The sequence below is a fragment of the Mya arenaria genome, chromosome 4 (assembly GCF_026914265.1).
Source record: "Mya arenaria isolate MELC-2E11 chromosome 4, ASM2691426v1".
Taxonomy (NCBI): Eukaryota; Metazoa; Mollusca; class Bivalvia; order Myida; family Myidae; genus Mya; species Mya arenaria.
Genome location: NC_069125.1, coordinates 36750292 through 36773254, shown reverse-complemented (window position 1 = coordinate 36773254; position 22963 = coordinate 36750292). Strand labels below are relative to the sequence as shown.

General features: G+C 32.9%; 1 protein-coding gene across 1 annotated transcript in view; it reads left to right on the top strand.

Moving 5' to 3' along the window:
* Positions 1–22963, top strand: part of LOC128231757 (glutamate receptor ionotropic, NMDA 2B-like) — a 220720-nt gene that overhangs the window by 116342 nt on the left and 81415 nt on the right. The window contains exon 2 of the mRNA XM_052944937.1: positions 12191–12230. The gene's annotated coding sequence lies outside the window, so the exon portion shown is untranslated. The remainder of the gene's footprint in view (positions 1–12190; positions 12231–22963) is intronic.

Sequence of the window (22963 nt, the reverse complement as noted above, 5' to 3'; positions counted from 1 at the left end):
AAAATAAATAAGTTGACTAGTTACTATGAAATACCGCCGTATTAGTTTAATATAAACAACTTCAATAACTCGATATCTAACAAACTGTTACGCTACGTGAATAATTTACCAAATGTTAAGTGATGCCAATACATACAGAAATCATATTTTCGTTATATTGGTTTAAAAAGAGCTGAACTTTATGTTTATGCAAGTTCAAACCGTCGGGAAACTGAAAAAAACAGTCTACCATTTCTCATGTTCCAACACATGTAAGATTCTTGAGGTAGCTACAACGACAGTTTAATGAAACAGGCCCAATGAGACATCCATTAACCTGGATTTACCTTCTCTGCATATTGTCTGGTTCTAATTAGGAGAGCAAAATACCAGCAAAGCATTGTTGAAGTACAGATGCGTTTTGATTTGGAATGTTTAATATGAAAGATTTCTCCTGGTATTAATCTAATCCATTCATGCATTAGGTTTAGCTCAAAGAAGCGTGATAAAGTAGACAAAAGTATTATGTCAATTTGTCTCAATGTCATGTTCAAGATCTCAGGAACATTTAATTGACCATGACTTTATTGACATGTATATATTAACATATTTATAGGTAACATTGCTCTGTACAATACGGATACATATTTGGACGAGTACACAGCTTGGAAAGCCATATTGGCCGAGCCGCTCGGCAAGTCCAATATGACTTTCCAAACTGTGTACGAGTTTCGGTCTTAATCATAGGTTTAACATGGGGCCTGTGAATCGTTCAATATAAAATATATGGGATTTTTGTACGCGCGTTCGTCCCAATACGGAAATATATTGTACGGTCACGTGGTTCAAAAGAGCGTCTACGATTGGACATATAGATTAGTTATAGAATAATAATTAATATTCTCACTCCTGTAGGTCTCCATTTGAAACAACGTTGATACAGCGCACATTCACCCACCGCCGCACTATTTACTTTTAACGTCATCGACATTATGATAACAATACGGGTTTTACAGCTGTCGCTTAAATTAGTCCAGATGGCTCAGACGCTTTATTTACCAACAGAAGACAAAATGCTAATATTTTGTTTCAAGACAATTTGAAATATGATAAGCAGTTATTAAATTAATTGTAAAATCATAAAATTGTTCGTTACCATCAATTAAATGTTCACTTCGCATCTCGTCAACACTCGGCAAAGACGGTCGAATGCAAATGTAAAGGCTATATGCACTGTTTTTCTGAAGGGACTTAATATTTGTAGGGCTGTGTATCGTCACTCAACTCACGATACGATACGTATCACGATGCGGAGTATGCGATTCACGATATATCACGATATGCTTAATATATATATATATAAAAAAAATTATGTAGGACTTTAATGTTTGCCTATTTTGTAAATTGTTAAGCATATATATCCTTACCAAAACTATAGTTTAATGTTTTTAATAGTTTGTAAATTGTGTTCTATATTATTAAATGAATATTATTTGTTAATGTTTGCCATTTGTAATTGTTGATCATATTTTTATTAAATGAAAATTGTTCATTTAGTTTTGCCTCTTTGTTAAATGTTAATTGTTGAGCCAATTATTGTTATTAAAGGAGTATTATTTATTTGTCTTTTGTTCTCTTTACTACCGGTCGTATTTCCTTCCGCCATTCTTGTCTTTGCAGACGACTAACACTGTCATAAAAGCGAAAGCCATTTCAGCCGCTTTTTCGCATACAGCTAGCTCGCAGATTCCAGTTTTTTCATATCATTTCTAAATCAAATTTAAAAAAGAAAATTAAAATGCAAATCATTTCATAATTTTATTTACATTTCTCATTTTAGTTTGAAAAATAAACACGGTGAAGATAAGTAAGATAAGTAAGATACTAGTTGTAACGTATTTGCTAGCTCTACCTGCTGTTTACGAAAATGCGGCTGAAGTGGCTTTCGCTGCTTCGACAGTTAAAAATAAAAAATTAACAAATTGACCGGATCGTGCAAAGATGTTTGGAAAGTGTTTTAAGCATACAGATCTTAAGTCGAGGTAACGAATGTAACGATACGCGATACACACGATTTTTTACAATGCGATACGATATAGTATATCGTCGGGCACCGAATCGCAATTTCACGATGCACCGATGAATCGTTACAGCCTTAAACATTTGTACTAATTATTTATTAAAAAAATAGATAAAAATAGTATATTTCATTTCTGTAAACACATACCGCTAATTCAAATTAACTAAAGAAATGGTTAACTGATTCCGCTACAAAATACAGCTTATAGCGCTTTAATATCGAATTCAGAAGTATGCCTTCGTGTTCTATTGTAATATGCATTGCCAGAAAAATACTGGTATTTCGATTACATTTCACTTGCATCTGTTTATATGTAATTGCAATACCATTTAACGAAACAAATATTGCCACACTGTTTTGTTAATTAAGCCAGATCATAATGAAAGATAATAGTGCAATGTTGTAACTGATCGCCTCGGGTGAGTTATTAAACAGAACGTTCGGCAATTGAACATACTCACATGAAAAGGAGAAGCAGTGAGCCAATAGGAAATATATCAAAGAAGAAACAAACATTATATTCTGTTGTTCTAATTAAAAGAATACCCGATGAAGAGCGTGCGAACGAAACCAGAAATAAGCGATTCGATGTTTTTGCTTGCCCAGACACGCGGTATTAGTTTGTTTGAGTTCCTTACATTCAGTAATTATATATTACTGTCGATATGCATTTTTCTTTAGTTCTGATTGGTTAGACTGCGGTGGTATTTAAGTCATAGGCCTTGTGACCCATATATTATTGTTGTCATTGGAAGGGAATTGCGCCCCTAAATCCTGGAACCTCCCGTCAAATCAGACTTGAAATGACTATTTTGCAATCTTTCAAAGAAACAATAGCGTGTTTGTTAAAACACCGATTTACCTTCTACGATTTCTAACTTAACACATAACAACCTACCCTATTATATTAAAAAATGGAATATCCAGGTGCCCTATTCAATTACCAACTTAGGTTTAGCTTAAATTTAAGAGTAGAATCTTGATTGGTCTGTAAATTGTCCAATTAACTGAATGGATCACAGGATCATGTCTAACAATAAGGATAAGAATGTCTTGAGTTCCAGATCTGGGATTCAAAATTCGCATAATACATTGGACGCCTCAATCGTTTATCTTTATAACATCTATTTTTCAAAATTTCGTATCATTTAATCAAAATCATACTCTACAAATGCAAAATTCAGCAACTGTGCAGAAAATCAAAATAAAATATAAGTGACTTGAAGCCGTACCGATATAACAGGTCATAGGTTGAAACTAATAACCCAGAATTGATTATACCTCATATTGTGTGATAACTGATATTGTCACTAGATAGTCAATAAGGTTAGGTACAGTTCAACGTTGAGTTATGTTGTTACATTAGATGAACTTAAAATAACGCAGTACACTGACAGTGCTTTGGAGGGTTGTAGATGAACTACTAATGTAGCCACATTGCAATAGAGAATTTCAAGAAGATCTATAACGTAGAATTTTATGTTCCAGTGGGCCACCTTTCGGCCACATAAAATGAACTACCCAATATGATATATTTAATGAATAATCGACCAATTCGATTCATTCTCAATTAACGTCACCATATTCGTCTCGGATTCTAGCAACAAGAGCGCAAAAACAAATGTCCTTCTGGTACGGGCAAAGTGACGTAACGTAGCTGTGGCAGAAATAAGTAGACATCTGAGCTGACGATGTACTAAGAGATGCTGAAAAGTATGACACGTACCCCAGTATAGAAAAGCCTAAAGTTTAAAGCAATGTTGTAAAACGACAAATTTGAATCGCTCATTTCTTCTATACAAGCAACATAATGCAGACGAAATGAGTACACCGCCAGCCCATTACATAACTTCAAGGGTGTTCAATTGTGTTCCTTCTTTATTTGATAAGTTAAACATGGTTTTAATTAGATTTGCATTAAGATACTTCGGGGATATTTTGCTTCAGTGCATGTTGTTTCTGCGAATTCTGACAATCATGCTATTAAACGTTTTTGTTCGGTTCGTGCCGTGTAATAATTTAGTCTTATAAAATAACTCCAAAAGATTATGTTAAAAAAATTACCGCTGATGAGATATAATCGTTCCAAAAAATCTCATTGGTATTTCAACACTGTTGCTGGTACATTACTTACCTAATTAGAACCATAAAAGTATGGCATGTATATAAATCCAGGTGAATGGATGCATCAAGTAGTCTTTTTATTTTTTGGTGAGTATTACAGTTTGAAATACAAATAAATGAAGTAAGCTGCCTTTAGTTTGATGAAGGCATAACCTTTAAATGTAAAGTCCAATGCCAGTGAAATATTATCAGACTTGATCAAAGACCCCAGGGAAATAAGTAGCTGAGAAAATTCCTATGTGTGCGCATTATATGCTATATAACAGACAGTAAAGAGAGTATCTAACCTAACGAAGGCAATATTTGTATAGTGTTGAGAGGTAAAACTGTATTACCAGGAAGACACCCCCTTTCCGGCCACCCCATAAGCGAGGGTTCTCGCCACTTCGAGACCGGACAACGCAGAAACACACTATCGCGAAAGATCATGCCAACGAGGGTATTTGATATGATTTTGTAATAAATTGTTTTACATTCGATATAAATTAAATAATTAAAACTAAACTATTATTTGTCTGGAGTACGCGAGTCGCAAGTGTTAGGTGTTGGACTTACCATTTAAGTCGAAGAACTGGCTTGTTTAACCCGTACAGATGAAAGTGTTTTGTGTATCAGAAGGATGTCTTTTCCAAAAATATATGTGTTCAGCATTTATGTACCATTTATGTACCAATAAGTATTTTTATCGTTAAAGTCAAAACCGCAGGTTGATCAATTTGAGTGAAAGCATTATAAAGGCGGGGGTTGAACTTGAAAATGACACTGTGTATGCTTGTTGCTACGCATCACTGGTAGAAGGTCATTGGTGGTCGATGGTATAATGATGAGGATCCTGTTTACGCCTTGTTAGCTAAGCTATTAATGGGAAGTGATTGGCACTTTCATGATAAATGTGTTTCGGTACAGTGTCATCTTTCGATAGGTATGTAAAAATTGGAAAGCAATTTCTGTTATTTCACGAAAATTTAAAAGTGAATCTCTAAGGGAACATAGTTTGTGTTCTTTGATGGTAATGGATGGTATAGAAAAGTGTTTCATTTTCCTTTTTTAAAATTAAGTTTAGCTTAAGGCGACGTAAAAATGTTGTCCAAATAATAATGAGTGTAAATAACAGGGACACAACAGTTACACTCAGGTCTTTTAGAACATTAACACTTATATCATGAACTAAACAATTTGAATTGAATTTATACGAAATATTTGTTAAATTTGGTGTTCATCACATTATCAACGCCTTACGGGAGCACTATTTTTTTAGGTCAATTTCATTGGCGTTAATTGCAAAATAACGTGGTAATTATAACATTGTGACATTATGGTGTGAAGTCTTTTAAAATAAATCAACCTTGCAGAGTTAAAGGTATGTTGCCTACATTGAGCAACTCGGGACACAAATATTTGAAGAGCTGTGAAAATATGACGCATTAAAAGAAGTGAAAATACAAATTATTCTGCTGAAAAGCATAAACTCATCAAATAAACTAGAATGCCTTTTTAGTGAAAACATATGGAAATAATAGAAAGGTTGAAATAATTGAGTAACGTTTTGCTATCTTTCAATTTCAATAAACTGACGAAATAACTTCTGTATTGAAATTACTGACGTTCCTTACTGCCAAGGAAGGCGATAAAACTAATCAAAATTTCTCCATGATGCAGGTTCAAAGGATGCTGCGGCGGCAACACATAAATATATAACATTTCATTTCAATTTATTGTATTATCTTAAACAATATGTATTACAAAATTTTACAGACAATAAGTACAAAACATGAATATGATGACTAATGGATGTAAAACAAGTCAAATAACTTATATTAATTTCTTGCCATAATTGGAGTAAACGTTTCTATGAATTCAAATTTAATTATGAAAGAAATGTGAGCTATGTGTTACTTCCGTAAATGGATAATGCTAACTAACTAAACATTTAACTACGGTTCCCATATAGGTCAAATTCCTTAAAATCATCGAGAACATAGCCAGGTATTATATGACGTATATCGAAAACGATATTTAGTATGTATTGCTACGTATGTACGTGTATGTATGAACGGGCTTAGCATTCATTTGTTGTGCATCATAAGTTATATTTTGTTAAAACATCCATATCAAAGAGTGTGATGTTCACGAGTTAGGCATCACCGACAATAACTTACAAAACGTTTTATGTATGTTTTATGAAGACGAGATGGAATGAAGCATTGCATAACTATCTATTACTTAAACATCCACACATGAAAACATCTCAGCCATCACAACTTATCGAAAATGCATACCGACAAGTGATGTACAGCTAAGTAATGAAATTTAAAAGACATGCACCTAGATAGTTATGTCAGAAACCTGTGCACTCACAAATTGCTCATATCGTGTATCCTATATACAAATAACATTTATCAGAACCACAACTAAATAACACTGATAATGGTTTGCTCCCGGGTTTTTTGTCTTAGCTATTGTTCACATATATTTCAATCAGTGCTTCCATTATTTGATAAAGCGACCATTTATTGACGTATTGTTAAACCAACTGTCTGCGTTCCAAATTCTTGTTTATACTATATTTAGGCACAATTTACTCTTATCTTACGTTTGTAACATATTAAGTTTACAGTTACGTATAAGTCAGTGTGTGTATACCGCGTGATTAATTACGTCATATATGCTACGTCAGAAGGCAAAGTTTTGCTTAAAATGTAGACTAAAATCAAAGATAACTTTTCTTTGACTTCACCATTTTAAATGAAACAAAGGGCAGTCTATGCCGCTTAAAGAGCCGCGTCTTCGTTTTATTACCGGAGTTTGAAAAGGTGATTAGTTTCATCAAACACTTCGGCAAACCTGTTTCCAAATAATGTTTTAACAGTGCTCCGTCAGACGGCCGTATTATGAGGTTTGCCGAAGTGTTTTAAGAAACTTCACTCTCAATCAAACTCTGGTAAACGACCGAAGGCGGTGCTCCGTAAGCGGCGTAGACTGCGCTATGTTTCATTTAAAATGGTGATGAAATAGGAAAGTTATCCTTGTATGAAGTATTCATTCAGGCAAGCATATACATTTGCGTTGACAAAAGGAGTAACGTTTCTGTGTATAATCAGTATCTTTCCTGCAAACAATCAGTTTCGCTTCATCGAACAATCAGTTTTTTTTTCGGTGAGCGATCAGTATCGCTTCTTCGAATAATCAGTTATGTATCTAGCAAAAATCGAAAACGTTTCTGGGAACGATCAGTATCGCTTCTGAGAACAATCAATATCATTTCTAGGGACAATCAGTATCGTTTCCAGGGACAATCAGTATCGCTTCTGGGAACATTCAGTATCGTTTCAAGGAACAAAATCAGTATCGTTTCTGGGAACAATCAGTATCGTTTATAGGAACATTTAGTAACGTTTCTGGGAAAAATTAGTAAAGTTGCTGGTAATGCCTGACAAGGACTAAATTACAAAATGGATATAAATCATTTTAACCGTATAAATATGGATAGCTGTTGATAAACTATTCATGTAGTCGTTAATCAACTGTTAGACTGTCTTTGACTTTAACACCATGGCGAGATTACTTTTCCCAAATACATACCGACAATCGACTTATTTATTAGCATCTAAATATAAGCTTTCCAAAAATAGCCCATATTTTGAATACTATTGCCAGGCAACGTTCTACAGTTTCAACGTTGGGGTTTGTCTTGAAAAAATCGATCCTTTTTTAATTCACCACTGTATTATGTCAACAGCATTCGGAGATTTTCCAATGCCAAAATGTCGATGTGTTCAGTTATTCATGTTGCGTTTAAATTCCTTTTTATCTGTGCATAGTAGCATAAATGTGGTCTGCGGTGTTTTTGAGACCTAAAATGTATTTCAAGTTTTTGTTTTGGCATTGGCAAAGTTATTATTAATTATCTACACTTATCGAAAATTAAACACAAGAACATGCGACAATACTCGTTTCCCCGTAACCAACAATCTGAGAATCTATTGCTAAAATAATACAAGTCAGAATTGATTAAAGAAAAATAATGCATCGAAACATTTCGTGCCAATTGGTTTGAACAAGAAAACATTTCTGTCATTCTGAATTTCCCGTAAAATGCAGAGAGAACGTAGTACATCCAATAAATAATACTGCAGTTCATTCACCCATACCATGTTTTTTCTAAGATAAACGCTCACCCTTGCCATTCCATGCAGTTTCTACAATCATATACACTCTTAAAAAGACCACTCAAGCATAGCAACATAAATCTGGCTATAACGCTGTATATGTTGATACTTTTGTAATAGTTGATTTGTTTTGTGTCTGTAGGATGTAAACATGTTGTTGAGAAATGTTTAAACAATCATTAAGTTGGGTACTCTCCTTTTGCTTCTAGGTTTGGCACTATTAATAGTTTATTTATGGCAGTATTAGATTGTACAACATAGCTGACCATTTAGTTGTAAACAAATTTTGGAACCAAAGCTCTTTCAATTTCAACTTGAATTGTTACAATTAATTCCAGGGAGGGTCATGCACTAGTGAATTATTCTTCACAACTTTTCAATGACGTTGTTATCTGAAAACGAAAATGCTTAAATTACCGGTGTATATCTATTAAAGCAATTTTACAAAAACAATTTATGCCATTTCGAAAATATAATATATAATATTAAATATTTCCATGTAGACAAACATATTTGCTCTTTTGTTTTGAGAGAAAGTAATTGTACACTCTTTGTTTTCGCAATCATGATTTTTTAATAGATATTCCATGCCTATAAACTATATCAATGCTTCACCCAAGATCCCTATGTGTGTATTTGAACTTCGAAACTGTGCATGCTTGATTGTTCGAGACACGGTTAGAAATACACCACCAAGAACATTGCCACGATCAATGATATGTTAACCTTATTAGACTCGCTCAAAAGCTCACTTAAATATATCGGCGGTTTTCAAGACAAATGCATTTCGGGAATATAGAAATATTTTTTAAGCAAATATTAAACAAGTATTAAAATCCCCGAGTATTATGTTGCTTTCTTTGAATGTAATGGACGGTAGACAAACTCTCATATTTGTTTTGTCATTCTTAACGATTGGTGTTAAGTAAAGCTTTAGGCTGGAAAGGCTCCTCTTATACAATGAGTATCAATAACATAGCACTCCATAAAATGTACACACACTGTTATTCATTTTATAAAGGAAATTTGCTTGAATTTGCTCTAAGATCTAGATTGACACAGAAAGCAATACCAATTGTTATCATCAGTGAGATTTCTTTTCGATCTTACAACAAAATTAAAGAAAGCTTATCGGTTTCATTTACGCCAAATGTAAACAAAAACGTCTATTTTATAAGCTTTAATTAGGAAATCGCTTGAGAAATATGACGTTGAGATAGAATTTCAATCGGGAAGAGTGAACGTTGCGTTACTGATTAAAGCAACATTGGAATCAAATTATATAAGAGTAGTAAACATCTCAAAACAAGTAGCAGTGAAAATAACCAAATGTTTAAGGGGAAGCACAAACGAAAAGTACATCTATAAGAGAATATAATTATAAAGGCTGAGAGCACTAACTGATGTGTTTAACATAAAATCAATAAACTGATAATAAAAGCGATTTCCGTCTTGAAAGTGTCGATGCTCCATATTTCTAGTTAATACAATAACATATTTAACCAAAGTAAATAACACTATTTAAGTTTCAAGATATTGTTGCTATGTCATAGACAGGGATTTCATTCGATATTTGGGACTTTCTCTAAATCAAACCATACAAGGTATTGGAACAATGAAGTATTTTGAAAGTTTTAGTATCCTTTTAAAAAAAAAAAAAAAAACATGTCGACATCTTAACGCCATAGCGGGTCGTTTTCATGACAACATACTTCAAGTAAATCTTCGCTAAAATAATCAGATGAACATATTTATGTGCAGCAGGAATGCGAATATTGATGACGGGACATTTTGAGCATGCAAAAAACAAACAAACATGCAATAAGATGTTAATTACCAGAACAAATATTTCTGGCATTATAATTGTTTATGTGAGATGATTTTAGTGATAAAGTGGTTAGTTCTTGCAAGAGCGTCTACAATTCCAAAGACACATCCATCAACTAAACCAAGCAAAGAAGGCTTCACATTTATTAAAGAGAAGTAGTAAAACAACTCTTGTCAAGAAAATCCAACAATAAAATAACAAAAACAGTTCTATTGCTAATACAGGGCTCATCATAAAAGCCAAACTTATAGTTTGATCTTACCATTACACGTATAAAACTATGTGTGATCCAGGAGGCACTCTGTTTACAACAACATTTTTTGAACTGTGTTCCTTTTTTGTTATGGAAATGTATGCCATCGACACACTATTAGAAAATACGAGGTGTTATATGATAGTCAGGTGTAGAGAGTTTGACTTTGTGTATCCGAGATTTTATTTATAAAAGGTCCAGCTATGTCAATATTTATGTGAAAAACTACAGAAACAAGCTGAGAAGCCAACAGTTTAAACATGAACCCCGTTTAATCGAACTGGGTAAACGCTAAAGACATAAAACATACAAAACATCACAAACAAGAAACAGGGAACAGCAGCACAACACTACACAAACATCACAGTGCATATATACTATATAAAAAACTAGGTATGTTTATCACGGATTGTAAGGTACCGCTTCGGAACGGTCAGTAAAATGTAAATTTACTGGGGGCTTAAACCAGTTTGTGTGCACAACCTTACTTTTACCCCAACAAGTCCGAATAAAGTAATAACGTAAATGGTTGAACGTCATCAAATTTCAAGTTATTTCTTACAACAGTTGTGTATAGTTTAACCTAAGGAATATACATTGTATAAAAACGAATAACTTGCATTTCATTGTAGATCATTATAAAACTACATTACGATAATAATAATGCTGCATTGTGAAATGGAAAGGAGCATCAGTGCACTGTCAATATAATACGGAGCATCTTAGATTAACTACTTATGTAGCATTAGTTGACTGATACAGAACAAGGAAGGTATATGCTTGAACACAATCGGTTGAGAAATGCTCATTCATACGAACCAACGTAACCTAATACATACTGAAGCACTACTAAAATAGAAAGAATGTTTCCAAACACATATTTCCTCATTTCACATTATGTAGTTTTGCCTGCATAGTTCCGCTTTCGATTTAAAACAATTGCATCCCGAAAGATCGTAATCGCGATTTGAGTTATCCGGTGCAGGGAAGTACTTAAAGAGATTTCGGTGATGACACCGGCTAAAGACTTAGACTGAATCCGCGAAAAGCTCACATATAGATGAATTGACATCAGTGGTTTTCCACTAACACACCTATTATATCTCAGTCATATACAACTGTTGCATAATTTAATGATAAGATAAACATTAAAATAATTCATACAGATCTTGTTATCCCGCCTGTGTCGTTAATGTGCGTGCCTTCTTCTGGCGGTATCATACGGGTCTTGCTAATTAACTGATGTCGTCATGTTCTGTCGCTTTTGTCGTTAATGTGCGGACCTTGTTCTGTCGCCTAAGTCGTTTAGAGCTAGCCTGGTTCTTTTGCCTTTCTCAATAAACGTTGATATTTTTTTTAAAAAAAAGGACAGTGCTATGCGTAAAAGGGGAGGGTCCTAGGTGTTTAAAAGGGAACATTGTATTGGGCTGTGAGGAACTTAAATATTATGAATTTGACAAAAATGTAAGGAGTTGTGTCTTATTGTAGTATTAATAAGTTTCAACTGCAACATATGTTGAGTGAGTATGTATTTATAATCTTAATATCAGCTTTTTGTAAAAACAACATAAATATTTGACAGTCTTAATAATTTTATATATGAATTTGACAAAAATGTAAGGAGTTGTGTCTTATTGTAGTATTATTATGTTTCAACTGCAATGTATGTTAAATGAGTATGTATTTATAATCTTAATATCAATTTTTGTAAAAACAAAATAACTATTTGACAGTCTTTATCATGTTATTCTTTGAAGGTTGAAGGGTGCCAACGCTGGTCTCCGTGAGTGCAGAAAGGTACTACCAAAAATGACAGGGCGCAGCACCCTTCTATAACTCTTAAGATAAAACCCTGTGCCATATAACTAGACAATTGCAGCCGGTTTGTTTTTGCAATTTTTCTCTCGATTCCATGAATTAATCAGGATATATATCATATTTAGCAAATTCAAATTTGAAAACAAACACACACTTGTTTCCTTTGGTGCAGTTAGGTTTCTATTTAATTACACAAGGACTTCCCATTCCTTGAACAGCATCAGCTATATACCACCAAACAACTCAGAACGCTTAGTGCCTGTACAAAGCTTGACTAATTAGAATCAGACGATGCGGTAACAACATTGACGGACAGGTTAATCTTGGGTAATGGATGCTTATAGCACTTCCAGTCACGTATGAATAATTATAACACACTTCCTTTGTTCGACACAACATAATTTAGATTAGGATTAAGATCAACTGTTTTATGCAAAATATTTTGTCGAAAGTGTATGCATTAAGTGCTCTGAATTATATTCCTCCGTCTGCAGAAAGAGTTGGGATCTCTAATCATTGAAGTACTTGGGGTTTACCTATAAGTTTATTATTATTTGTTTTATTATTAAGTTTCCTCCAAGTTAATGCATTCTTTGATGAGATTTACCTTTTAAGTCTTTTCTTTATTTAGGATTGTTGGGATAAGAGTGAGGTTTTGCACTTTAACTAGTTTAAACCCCAGTAAATTTTACTGACCGTTCCAAGGCGGTACCTAAAAATCCTTGTTAAACATACCTAGTTTTATATATATATATATATATATATATATATATATATATATATATATATATATATATATATATATATATATATATATATATATATATATATATATGCACTGTGCTGTTTGTGGAGTTTTGTGCTTTTCTTTTAATGTTTCTTGTTTGTTATTTTTTGTTTTTGTGTTCTATGTATTTGTCTTTTACCCAGTGCCATTAAGCCGGGTTTATCTTTAAACTTTTTACTACTGAGCTTGTTTCTGTAGTTTTTCACATAAGTCATGCTAATGTTTTAAGCGCATTGACCACAATCTTGTTTAGTTCTTATAGAAGCTCATTCATGCAGTATCCAAACTTAAATAACATACAATAACAACAGAAAAGCGTAGCAACATACCTTTGCTAATAACACTAAAGATTGATTTTAGTGTGATAATATTATATTAAATGACACGAAATCTTGAATGTTTTTCAACTCGCTGGCAGACACCAAATGCCAAATGATCATAAACACATTAATTCCGTTTATTTATTTTACAACGCTGATTTACACATGTAACCAATGAAAAAGACGCGTTTCATGACAAGAAATTTGTCAAAAACTACAGTCATTACAGTAACTCCTAATCCCTTGGGAAATGCAGTGGGAAAAGACAGTGATACTAACAGCAAGTAAATACCTCGGATATGTCTTTGAAATTGCATTAATGGGTGGCCATGTTTTCTATGCTCACATAAGTTATTTATTTACGGCGCTCGTTTTCTGTAGCAAACATTTACACACGAATCATTATGGCTAGCCGGTATGAATATTTCCTTGCGTGTAATCTTAAGAATAATGATTAATGAGGATAATTCCCATTCCGTGTGTTGTCATGACGGAATGCATTTCTTCAATCGATCAATTTGTTTGATTTAAAAATACTCATTTTGCTATTAATGTTTTTCTAGAAGGAAATTGAGCTCTTCTCAAAAGAGAAGTCCCATGCCAGTGAAATATAATCACGGCTGATCCAAGATCCCAAGGGAAATAAAAAGCTGAGAAAATTCTTATTTGCATTATATGCTCAAAGACAGGCTGTAAAGGCCAGGATATTACCTTAAAACTGCAGTAGTTAAATATTAAACAGTACAACAAACTTCGGGTCTTGTATATATACACTCCCTTATAGGGTCCGTCTGCATACATTATGAATGTAAGCATCGACACTATAGTATCGACTATATGTCGCAAATGTTAGGTGTCGCACTTCCTATTACTGTCAATCAGCAGGCTTGTATTAACCGGACACGTGGAAGCGTTTTCATGCATCTTAAGACTGACCTTTTCAGATTTTTTTTCCAGCATTTATATACAGAAAAGTAATTTAATCTTGTAAGGCGAATTCAATAATTTGAGTGTAATCATTATACAAGCAGGGTTACAACTTGATGATTCGATTCAGTAGTAGGTATATTTCACCATAGGCATTAACACAATCGATGGTAAACTAATGAAAATAATTTTCAGCCTTGAAAAATAGGTACGTTTTATAACAACTGTGTTTCGGGAGAAGATCAGTTTATATGAATATGTAAATAATTGAAAAGTTTCTCATTTTCACAAACATTCCAATGTGAATCTTTATAATGTTCGTGAGAAGAAAACCTATTTTGTGTTCTTTTAATGTAATGGACGGTAGAGAAAATCTAATATTTGTGTGTTCATTATAATTGATGATTGAAGTTAAGTACAAGGCTTCCGAATAGAAATGTTGTACAAATATTAATAAGTGTTAATAGCAGACACAAAAATGTTATCGTTATTCTTATCGAACATGAACGCCCACATTTTGAACTTAACCATTTATTATGAATTGACGGAATATATCTGTTTCATTTTGTATGAGATGTTGAAAGAATCACATGTTACTTTTATTTTATTTAACTCGAAACCCAAATACTACTCGTACAACGAGCAGTGCAAATATCAAACATCAAGAAAGTGGAAATAACGTTATGTTATTTTACCGAAAAGCAAACAATCATACAATAAATTAGAATGATATTTAACGAAAACATACGGAAGTAGTATAAATGCTAAGGGAACTGAGTTATAAATAGTTGTTTCAATTTCAATAAACTGACAAAGTAGTTACAGCCATTCCTCACTGCTGGTAACATCGTTTGCCAAGAATGGCAATAAAACAAATCAAAACGTCACAATGATGTACACTCAAAGGATGCTGCAGTTGCATCTTGGGAAGTTTTTAACATGCTCTTTCATAAAAACGTTAAGGGAACGTGAGACATGTTTTAATTTTTAAACTTGGATAAAGCCAACTGACTGGATATATACCTACGGTTCCATTAAAGGTAAAATTTTACAAATGCCTTCTTTTTTTCGCGTATATATTATTAAATAATTATATCCTTATCAAAACATCAATACACATGCAGTGTTATGTCAAGGAGCAAGGCATTATCTTCGATAATTTACAAACGTTGAAATAGTTTTCTCATGATGAGATGGCAAAGAACATTTCAAGACTATATTTACTTAAACTTGCATGAGAATTTTTCAGCCATCATAAATAATTGAAAATACATACCGACACATGCTTTACAGTAAAGTACTGAAGTAAAGGACATGCTTTACAACGGAATTTAAAAGTAAAACGAATAAATATACTGTATAAATATAAGGGACGTTGTCTTCAATCCTTTCTCGAGACTTAAACATTATATTAATCCTTCTTAAAGTTTAGCGAAACGTTCTTTTATGTAAACATACTGAAAAAAGAAAGACTTTCCGAACTAAAAAAACACACCAAAACACCGACCTGATTATACTAAATAAAACCTGAACAGCTTATATTTTAACACAAATATTACAGTGGAAATTAGAGTGACACCCTTTAACCAGAAATGTATGCAAGATCCTGTTTAAATTGGAGTAAGCGTCTTTGTACAGTAAGTAAACTTAAGTAAAAACTCACTTGGGCTAAAACTTGTTTGTGAGAGCAAAACCTCATACTTGTCACAATAGTTAACTCACGAGCACAAAGAAGACACTACACAAAATAATAGAACAATGAACCATAAATTCAATAACTTTTCTTTTCATAAATAATTGGGTAACAACCAACAACTCACACCGACTCTGTATCTTAACGATTTACTTGTACATAGCTCGCCTAATTAAAAGCAGAACATATATTGTCAGAGTGACGGACAGGTAAACTAGAGGTAATGGATGTTTTAAGTGTTCACGATCAAATGTGTGGTGTTAGGTCACCCTTCATTTTCTTCACTGTGGAATTGTTAAACTGCAAAACGGGTTTAAAACATATGTACATGAAAGCTGCACAACATACAAAGTTAAAACTTTAAATTATTTTGAAAGCTTGAATGAAAAATGATCTGTTGTATCATTTTTCATTTAAATGAGCATTTATTAAATAAAAATGAACATCTTTCTTAATGAGATCAATAAAATATTCTTTACTTTATATTTTCATTGTTGTTTCAATGTTTCATTGTTGAACCTTCTTGCGTTTTAATAACTTTTGAAGATGTATGACAATACCAATGCACGCATTTGCTATTTAAGGCCATGCACGGTTGAATGAAAGTACATTGGATTGTAAATAAATATTCAATTTTTTTAATACTTAATATGTTTGGAGCAGATACGTTTGTTAACAGGACATTGTTTCCCTTTATTCATGTATACGTAGAGAAGCTGATTTTAAATTGCTTGAGTATTACAAGTCAGAATGATTTAAAGAAATATAAAGCATCGACACGTTTCGTGCCTAGTAGTTTGTCTGAAATCATTTTTGCTTTCGTGAATTTGTCGGGAAATGGAGAATATAACGTAGTACATCCAATAAATAATCGTTCAGCTCATTGACCTCAACTCTGTTTTATTCTGAGAAAAGCTCTCTTCATTAACATGTTCCAATTAGTTCAGTGTCTTCATTCACCGATATCACATATAATTGTAAAAAACAACCAGAGTAGAACGTGGTCACTTGTATCTGTTGTATAACTTGTCAGTGACGTCTTCATTTGTGTCAGAAGAACATCGTATATGTTGTTGGGAAATGTTGGGACAACCATAAAGTGTTATGTTCATATCCCGTTTAACTTCTATAGAGCACAAGCAGTATTCTGTCACGTTATACTATTTATACTAGATCTTTTTTTTCATTCAGGCGTGACATTGTAAATATTTATTTAATGCCAATATTCAGTTGGTTATCATAGCTAAGGGCGTTTATTTGTCATCGTGTTAACATAGGTTGGGCTACAAAGCTATTTCAATCAGTTAAATTTTGAATATTTGACATTGCTTACAGGAAGGGACATACATTAGTATATAAGTATATATAATCGTAACTTGTTATTAAACAAAAGTCATGCATTGTGCATGTCACATTTAGGCAAGCATTCTCATTAATTTGCAAACTTTTCACAAAAGAAATGTCCCATACCAAGAAGTATTTTATACTTCATTCAATGACTTGGAAATTTAAACATTGCATACTTGATGGTTCATATCACTGTAAGTTATTGCAACAATCGATGGTATAAAGTGATGTGGATGATTATCACGCCCTGTTAGCTAAGCTATCAATGGATCACTTTAAGATATCGGCGGTTTTCAGGACAAATGTGTTTCGGGAGAGGGTCCCTTCAGACATATACGTAAATAATTGATAAAATAAATACTGCTAAGTATTATGTTGCGTTCTTCAAATGAAATGCCCTGAAGAGAAAATCTAATATTTGTGTTGTCATTCTTCAGGATAGAAGTAGAGTACATCTAAAAGCTTTAGTCTGGAAACACTCTCCAAATACAATGAGTGTGATATAGCGAGAGCACATCTGTTATCTTAAGTCCTCCTAGAAAGTTCATATCCACATTTTGAATTGTAATTGAAGGATTGTAAGATATGGTTTGATTTCACCGATTAATTACTAAAAACAATAACATACAGTTTTCTGCTATCATGAGTGACGGTTTTTTCGACAATAACGGAAATTAAAATAAGGGTTTAAGTTTCTTTCAAGCAATTATAAAACAAAAACTTATTTTTAATGGCATTAATAGAAAATCGAAAGAGAAGTGTAACGTCAAAATTTCATAATGCGACGTTATATAACAAAAGTTCAGCCCGGCATAGAAAACGTTAGTTATAAAGAAGCCTGGCATCTCTAATAAGATTAGTGAGTATACAAAGAGTAAAAATAACCTAAATATATTTAATGGAAAGCAACACAAACCATTATGTTTATATAAACGAGAATATCACAAAGGCTGAGAGCAATGGATTATGTGTTTTATATAAAATAGAAAGTTGTTAAAGTCGTTTATATATTGGTTTAAACGATATTTTTTCATATGATGTTGATTAGTCAGCATATGACAAGTATACAGGAAAAGGCATTGAAGAGATAGCTTAGAGCTAAATTTAAGATTCCTCTCCACTCTCGTTTTTATGTTGAAAGTATTGATGCTCCTTATTTCTTGTTAAAAAAACCTTATGCTGCATAATCAAACAAAACTATTAAATTCAGCATCTTATGTTTAAGATTGTTTTAATATCAAAGGCATGGAAAGTGCTTTTTGATTGATCTGTAAAGCAAACTAGACAAACTACGCGAACAATTAAAGTGTTGAAACCTTTAAGTGTCCGTTTGAAGTAAACTCTTTTATACCGACATTGTAATGCCAACGTTTTCCATGCGCATCTTCTCTTAACTAATACGCAACAGGAATTGAAATGTTGAAGAAGGGACTTTCAAACATCCAAACTTAAGCAAACAAACAATAAGATGTTAAATACCTCAACGAATGTCCATGAATTTTATAATATTTTATGTGAAATATTTCGGATGATGAGGTGTTATGTTGTTTAATGAGAAACAGTTACAGTTTATTCATACGAGCATCACGCAATGTGGTTTTTGCATATGTATAAAAGTGTAGAGGGTTTGACTCTGAGAATGTGCTTCCGAGAAATTAATAAAAACGGCATAGTAAAACCATATATGATTTTGTATAAAGTGTTACCGTATGAAACTAACTATATGAAAGCGATTTACAAATATTTCATTTTATATCATAATAAAACTTACAAACTTGCATGGTGAAATGGAATGGATCAACAGTTCTTTAAAAAATAAAACACGGAATATTTCAGGTGAACAACTTGTAGTAGAAGTGAACTGATACAAGCCACTGACTATATCTAACTTCAACACAATCAGCTGAAAAATGCTCAGCAATCTGAAATGTCATAGAAATATTTCGGAATGCTGTTGATGGACTCCTCAGTAAAAATAAATTGCAGAAAGAATGTTTCAGCAATTAGAAAGTATCTCAAATTCATGCCAATAGGAGATTTATAAACGATTGACGTATTTCGTGACAGTGGTGCACTTACAGTTAGTTATGTCTTAGTACAGACAGTTTTTGCCATGCAAGGCCGCTAAAAGCATGACTGGTATATTCCTTGATGAATTGACCATTTTCCGAATTCCCCAACTTGTTTTGTAAACAACATTGGAACATGGTTTACCGTCAAAATGTCGGTATGTTCAGTAAATTATGTTGTTTTTATCTTTCACTATTCACTATGTCAGTTAGCAATTATAAATTATATGTTTTGTTACGGAAGTAAATTGATATGATGCCAACAGATGAAAGTGAAATATGTCTTTAAAACTAAAATAGCGCCTTTGACAATTACGTTGACTAGATAACAAACGAGAACTAAATACTATTGTAGACTCATCTTGGCATTATATTAATCTTGCTAATTTATCACCTCATGCTTACAACATGAAGACATGTTCCACTGCTAACATGTCGATATGCTCAGTTAATCATGTTGTTTTTTTCTTGTATTAGTAATAATATAATTCTTTTTTTGTGTAAAAGTGTGATATGATGCAAACAGATGCAATTGAAATATGTCTAAAATTGACACATACATTTTTTAATTAATGAATCTTTTGTCAGCGGTAATTGTTCACAGAGAAGAATTTGTTAAAAAAGTAGATACAATATATTCTTTAAATTGAAGGGAGATCATGACATATATTAATCCTGCTCGAATTTCAGTCAAACATTTATAGGGTGAAACAATCTGAACATAGACATAATTAAACAACTGTACAGATGTAAATAAAATGATTATTAATACAACAATGGAAACAACAGTCACAAGCCAAGAAGCCTAAAGTGTAACCAAGTCCTGTTTAAAGGTCATCTAAACACCAAACAACAAACTCTCAAGCCAACAAACATTATAAATAGTGTAATTGGTAAATGATATAAGTCTACTGCATTATCGCGTATCACTTATTACATGCAGTACGTTTAATTCTTCGTGTAACAAAATATCTAGATCAATGGAAACGTTTGTTTGACGCACCACTTCGCACAAGGCGTTTCGACGCTATTGATCGTCTTTAATCTAGATTGACTTTTATAACTTGAAAAGTTTCATATTGGTTTAGGTAAACAGGTAATGCCGAGATAAAATGTTTACAAACATGTGTCCTCTAAATTTACACAATATTAAAAACATTAAATATTAACTCACTTGCCAATGCATTTTCGCTCAACTTTCGTGGCGTTAAAATGATCTTGCCATACACTTTCTTATCAATATGTTTAATAAAAAACGTTAAGATTCATAAATCAAAACGCAATTAAATCACAGGTTTCATCCCATTGATCTCGTTCAGGAAAACGTAACTGTTTAAATACTATATTTTTATTTTAATCACTGTACCAGACAGCTACCTTTTATTCCAAAGTTTAACTGTGACTTTTGTGCAGCTAAAGATTAACTGGCCCTAATTTCTCGAAACTTCTTAAGTTTAACAGGCTTAGGTAGCTTATTTCAATTAGCCAAAACACATACTGATATTAAATTATGATAAATGAAAAATGCTTTATTGTGATTATCATAAAGATCATTTCTTTCTAAATTATAAAACCCCTTAAAGAAGTCAATATTACGCTTTTTATTGAAAACCAAAAATAATGAGATTAGATTAATCCGGTTATAAGGGACTTAAGAAGTTTCGAGAATTCGGGGCCCGTTGTTTAATCCTAGTGTCGTAGTTCGAGCCTAAGTATAACATCCGACAATGTAAAATAAAAATAAGATGTGGTTATCCCCCACACCTGACTTGAAAAACTTCGTGTCACAATAACCCCTGATGTGTATGTCCGTCAATCCGTAACTGCATTTTGTCTAGTTCTAGTACCGGCAACATTTGGAATACAGAGCTGTTGGCTTTTGTTTGTACCCCTTCGTTTTATCTATCACGATTAAAGTTAAGTTCATGATAGAAATGTTGTCTAAATACCAGCTAATCTAAATAGCAGAGAAAACACTGTTACCTTTACTCTTATAGATCAAAAACACCAACGTTTTGTACCTTAATAATCAAGTTAAATATATTGAGGGTAGTTGTTTAATTTCGTGATAAGACGGTAGAAAGGACACTTAGTAATAACAGAAAGTAATACTTTATGGGTAGTCAACCAATATTTAAAAAAAAATCCGATTTTCATTTCATTGGAAAATCGCGTGAGAAGAATGTCGACGTAACATCATGGTTTGTATATGCTATTAAAAGACCAGCCCGGCAGTTAGTTGAACATAATAATTATGGAATTCCTTCTTTCAAGTAGCATCGTTTGTCAATAAAGGCCATACAACAAAAGTCTTAATGGTTCCACGTGCAAAGGATGCAGCAGTTGCATCCTATGAAGTGAATAACATAATATTTCATTATGGAAAAAACTTTATATATGTCTTTTTTTATTCGCTAAAATGGATAGTGCTAACTAACTGACCATTTAAAGACCGTTTCAATGTACATTATATTCTGTATTTGCTTTAAATATTGTTTTAAGATAGTTTTGTTTAATTAGATCGAAAACGATATTTAATATGTCACCGTCTTATGAACATACAAGTATGAAAGGGCCTTGTACATCATATAAATTCATATCCTAGTTATATGTTTATTTAAACATCCATGTACGTACATTATGATACCAGGAGCTGTTCAGCGCCGTCGATATTCTACAAAACGTTTAGGATAAACTTCTTATAAAGCTTAGATGAATTGAAATATTGCCACACATTTTCTAAAACTACAGCACATGAGAACTCCTAGATCTTCATAATTATATAATCGAAAATACATACCGACAGGCGATTTACAGTTATTTACCGAAACAAAACAGACACGCGCCAAGATAATGATGTCAGCAACCAGTGTACTCGTACATACAAATTGCTCATATCTTGTATCCTAGATACAAAATAAACATTAACGCATTTCAATAATTAGAACAACATTACAATGGTTTGATTTCGATCATTCCGTTCACTCTATTATGGATCTAATTTATCACCTTAGCTTATTTAATTCATACGTACGACATGCTCTTTTGTCAACATTTCACGTACCTTTAAACAGGGTATTCTTCAAATGGTTTAGGCCCTAGCATTGTGTCTCTAAATAGGATATCCGTTAAAAAGTTTGTGCTTTAGCATTGTGCCTCTTAACAGGGTATTCGTTAAATGGTTTGTGCTTTAGCATTGTGCCTCTTAACAGGGTATCCGTTAAATGGTTTGTGCTTTAGCATTGTGCCTCTTAACAGGGTATCCGTTAAATGGTTTGTGCTTTAGCATTGTGCCTCTTAACAGGGTATTCGTTAAATGGTTTGTGCTTTAGCATTGTGCCTCTTAACAGGGTATTCGTTAAATGGTTTGTGCTTTAGCATTGTGCCTCTTAACAGGGTATTCGTTTAATGGTTTGTGCTTTAGCATTGTGCCTCTTAACAGGGTATCCGTTAAATGGTTTGTGCTTTAGCATTGTGCCTCTTAACAGGGTATTCGTTAAATGGTTTGTGCTTTAGCATTGTGCCTCTTAACAGGGTATCCGTTAAATGGTTTGTGCTTTAGAATTGTG